Source organism: Crocodylus porosus, unplaced genomic scaffold, assembly GCF_001723895.1.
Source record: "Crocodylus porosus isolate Cpor-Errol unplaced genomic scaffold, CroPor_comp1, whole genome shotgun sequence".
Classification (NCBI taxonomy): Eukaryota; Metazoa; Chordata; order Crocodylia; family Crocodylidae; genus Crocodylus; species Crocodylus porosus.
In genome coordinates this window covers 24,025,158-24,030,425 of record NW_017728951.1, presented here as the reverse complement: position 1 = coordinate 24,030,425, position 5,268 = coordinate 24,025,158, and positions in this window count along the sequence as shown.

The following is a 5,268-nucleotide window of genomic DNA, read 5'->3' as shown; positions in this document are numbered from 1 at the left end:
CGGATTTTGCTGTTGGGTTTGTGCCAGCTCCTAAGTCACGACAAGGTGTTTTGATGTCACCTGCATTTCAGCGCTTTCTTTTCAACCGGTTTGTGTTCTGTTAAAGAGAAGAAAAAAACAGCAACAAAAAAGAAAACCAATCCATTCGTTGTGAAAATTGGGTAACTGTGATTGTGAATAAAGCTGATTTCGGTCTCCGCGGGCAGGCGTGCGAGTGGTTATTCAGGAGCGGCAGCCACAGAGGGAAGGGGCTGTCTCTAGCCTGCCCCCACACAGCCCGGGGGCTGCTTGGGTTTCCTGCAGCAGATGGCTTAGAAACTAAAAGGAAGCTGCGGACGGCTCTGCCACCTCCGCTGCAATGCTTCGAGTCTCGGTGGCACAGCATGTGTACACACCAAGCCGCTCTTTTTCAGTGTGCAGCGAGCACATGAAGAGGGCTGAGAAAGGGCAGCTGTTGGACTGCGGCTCGTGCCCTGCCATCTCGTCGCAAGCCAGAGCTCCAGTTCGGGCAACCCCCCCTCCAGCAGCCAGCATACAGACTAGGCCAGCCCTCCCTGACCGATAGGGATGCAGAAGACAGCAGCCAGTTGTAAATGGACCAGGCCTTGCTGGCAGCACGCTGGGAGCATGGATTTGGGAGTGAACCCACTTCTGATGCTGGCACCACTCATGCAGCACGCTGAGCAGTGGCACCAGTATGGGAGGTACCATCGCTTGGCACTAAGGCAGTGTGACAAGAGGGAGGGCAAAGCCCCCTTCTCTCTTCAGTTCTCTCCCGTCCCTGCTGCTGGATTCAAGCAGCTACATGCCCTCACCCTTGACAGGTTGGGAGCAAGGAGGAAGGAGCTGCTAACACCTTTCCTGTCTGCTCTGCAAGGTGGGGAAGCGTCTCCGCTGCTAAGAGGCTCACTTCAAATTGCCGGTGGCACAGAGGTTTGGGCAGAGCTCTGCAGGGTCGCTCCTGGGGACGGGGATTAATAAGATCACTCCTCAGATCAGGCTTATCTTAGGAAGACCTCCCTTCACTCTACCTCTTGGGACAGCACCTTGCCCAGCACGTCTCTCTCGGGCCGGGGTCACCCTGAGGAAGGGGTATGTTCACATGGAGCTCCTAGTGCAAAAAGCCCTTGGGAGGGATTTCTCTGGAAAAATGCAATTTTTTTTTTTTGCAGCACAAATCAAAACTAAACTAAAAACCAAAAATAAAACTCCTCTGCCCCTTGGATGGAGTGGAGACCCTCCTTCCATCACCTCGTAGCATCTTGTGCACCGTTGCTGGAGCACGATGCAGAAGTTGTGCAGTGGACCTGCTCACCGGGAGTCCATCCAACGAAGCCAAGCCTGGTGCGCGCAGCTTGAATCCCATCCCCGCCTTGTCTTTGTCTTTAAGTGTTGGAAGGGCCTCTAGCGGGCGCAGAATGAAATGCATGTGCAGGCTTCGCTCCCTTTCCAGCCATTCCCATGCAATCAGAGATAAACCTGTTGTAGGACAAGGCCAAAGTCTGTCCTGCAGCTGCCCCTCTGAGGAACATGCTTAGTTACCAGAGCAGGCCTGGGTTCAGCTTCAAGCCAAGGCTGCATGGATGAATTTAAGCCCAGATATGGCTGGGGTGGGCCCGTTTCTTGCTTGGAGAGCATGAGACTTGCTGCCCTTCATGCCTGTTGGGGGCAGCTAGCTACCTCTCCAGGGCTCAGTTCCCCAGTCTGTGATCTGGAGTTTGGGCATGGCGTCGCGGCTCTGCAGGAGGAAAGCACAGTCGAGTGGGGGAGAGACCAGACCCGCACTCCTGCTTGCGCCCCTGGCCTCCACTTCTGCATCGGCCTGAAGCAAAACCAGGGAAGAACCAGACTCCACCTTGGTGAGTCTGTTGGGGAGGGACGCGCTGCCCTGGGCCGGGGTGGAAAGTTTGACAGGTCCTTATTGCACTACAGAAGTGACTACACGTGAAACGAGTGAAACAGTGGTGGGGACAGCCCCGCACAGCAGGACACAGGCACTGACTTCGGTACACAATTCGCTCCGCCAGAAACATGCGTCATAGAAACACTTAGTGGGCCACCATTAGTGGGTGGGATGGAGAAAGCTATGGCTCTGCCTAGCCTGTGACCAGGTGGTTAGAGCCATTTGTTAGGAAGCAGGACGTGCAGGTTCAAGTCTCTCTGGGTGAGGGTTTCTCCAGCTCTCTGGGCAAATGCTTTTGCCTGTTGGGCTCCCACCATCCTCTATCAGCCATTCCAGGGCTGGGACTTTCCCAGCTGTATGTGCAACTGAGCAGTTATGCTGAATCCCAAGCTGAGGACTAAAGGTTATAGTTACACAGCTCTGTAAGTGCCGCTTGGGCCAGTGCAGGGGACTCCGGAAAACAGGAGCCAAGGGCCAGTGTGTCTGAACTGGTCTCTGGCACTAAACAGCCCGTGGGGGTAGTAACAAGGATTTTTCAGCGCTGGTTGCAAAGGCTGAAGGTTGTAGCTGTCACTGTAAGCAGCACCTGGGACTGGGGCTGGGTCTCAGGGCAGGTATCTAATTATCCAGAAAACTGGGCAGAAAAGCTAGACAAGGAGGAACATCCCTTTCAGGGCACACACGCAGCAGCACTCACACCTAGACATGAGCTGAGCAGCAAGTAAAGCCAAACCATTCTAATGCTGGTTTGCACACTGGTGAACCTGAGGGTCTCCAAGCACGACGTGCGATTAAGGTAAGATTATTTCCCCAAATAAGAGAGACTAACAACCATCACAGAATCCTAGAAAAAAAAAGGCTGAAAGGCATCTCCAGGGTCATCTAGTCCAATGCCCTACTCAAGGCAGGAGTATTTGTCTAAAGCATCTAGACAAGTGTTTGTCTAATCTGTTCTTAAAGACAAAACCTCACACAACTTCCAGACATAACACCTGAAAAGACCAAACACCTGCATGAACTTGTCATTGGTAAAGCAGTGGGGGCAAGGGCACAGTCAATGTCCTGCCGGTACAAAAGATGGCCAAGGTTTGTTGAAATATACTTTGAGGACACCCATCACCATGCTGGGTCTGACAAGCCTTCAGCAGAGAACTGAGCAACTTAGTCTGACTTGCCTTTGAAACAGATAAATCTTTGAACTTAACTTCGGGAAGGTACTGCTCCTCCGCTGAAATCCCTCTTGCCCCTTCAGAGCATCATACCCGGTAGGGACTGGTGCAGGGCATAAGCGGAGCAAGTTGACACCCCAGCCTGTTTTTCCATTCATTTTGTTGCAGCAGTGGACAAGGCCCTTTATCCGAGCTGTGCTCGCACAGCACTTTGCAACAAGCACACTCTACCACCGTTCAGGAGTCTAGGAATAGATGGGATGTTGTCTACAGTCCCCTTGAAAATAAAGTCAATTCTTCGCAACTTCTGGTAGGCCACCGTCCAGCATCTTCTTGCAGGAAAGGACTCCCGTGCCCATGTGGGAGCCTGCTGGCTCTAGCAAGGGTGCGCAGGGGTCCAGTTGCCTGCCAGCGTGCCAGAAGGTGCAAGATTCGGACCATGAGCTCTCCCTCGGCCCTGCTCGACCAAGAGCCGCCTGCATCCCAATGACAGGGAACGATGGTGATGGGCGAGGCTCTATGGCCAGGGGAGCAAGGGAGAGCAGTCTGTGAAGTACTTGGGGATGAACAAAATTGGCATCTGCTATAAGGCTTGACACATACTCATGAAGGACAGGAGAACTGAAGGGTGCTGCCCAACCTTGCACTGGCTCCAGGGAGCAGGGTCAGACAAGCCCGCAGGCCAGGCCCATTCCTGAGCTCTGCCTTTGTTATGCTCATGGGAGACGCAGGGAGCTGTTAATGCTCACAGAAGTGCTCTGTGCATTTGGGACCTTACAGACTTGGGCTCCAACAGCTTCAAAGCCCACTAGAGTCGGCCAGGAGTTGAAAGCATGCAAGGCCCTTCTCCCTGCAGTCAGTTCTCATTGCTCCCTGGCACGGATGCCTTTGCATACGGTCCATCAACTCAGTGTTGAGATACTGGGTGGTCTCAATCCTTTCACATCAATAGAAGTTCACTGAGAGGGCTCCATAGCGGGCCAAAAGGCCGTCTTTCCACCAGACCCAGCTCCCTTTGCTTAGACGCATTATCCTGCTGGCCACCGCTCCAGCTCACCTGTATAGAAAGCAACTGCCTGTTTTCATTCTGGAGTCTTGCTGAACACGTACAGCCTCTTTTGGCACCTGAAACTAGGACGGAGGTCAAAGATGAGGTTAGGTTTCACTATATCTAGTAGGACGGAAGGAAGAAAAAAAACAACAAGAGCATCCAAAGATCAAGAGAAATCCCCCCCATGAAAGCTGTGCTGGAACAGACGCGTGAATCTGCTCTCTGCTCACAACCGGAACAGACCAAGTTTTACCCCTGCATAGGGTTCAGTGAAGCTGAATCTGCCCTCAGGGTCATATCGACAATGAGATTGGGAGAACAAAAAGGGCGGGGGGATGGGAAAAAAGCAAGAAAAGAAGAAAAAGGATGAGAAATAAAACCAAAACCTGGGTCACAATTAAAAAGGTCAAAAAATTTATTTTTGTTCTCAGGGCGTATAAAGGAGGCGATGTAAACAAAATACAAACAAAATAGTCACAAATCAAATCTTACAGTCTGCAAGCATTTGAAGATAGAGTATCCTTTCCTCCCCTACCTCCCCCCACCCCACGCATGGGAAGCCTGCGCCAAGTGTTAATGAACAACTCCGAACCTTTAAAAGGTCCTCTGGGGGCTTTGCTGAGCTTGAAACCCAGGGCTGGATTTCTCTTTTACAAAAAAGGACACTGCATCTTTGTGATCAAACACTAAAAAACATAAATATTACAAATATTTAAGATCATATTTAGCACCACACTTGGTCCAATCAGTGAACTGGGAGATGACTATCAAGTCCTCTCTGCCTGAGACGCTGAATGTTGCGGTTTCACATTGCAAGAATTTGTCACGCAAAAGAGAAGGCAGCCCTCGCAGCCCCTCCTATGCCTTTGCGGGTCACGTGTGCACGTATGGGTCACCAGACCCCTCGCAAGGTGGAGCGTGCGACCCATGGGCCACAACGCAATGGGCAACGGTTCGGTTCTGTAGGACACAAAATCCCTTTGGTGCCGAGGGGATGGCCAGCTTCTGTTTTAGTACTGCATATCCCTAAAGGTCTGGAGTAATTCTGGTCTTAGGAAGGGCTAGACAACTGTTTTTTTGCTGCGAGCTTCCCATTCCCACAGCATCCCACCACCTTTGGTAACATCACAGATTTCTAGATCTGC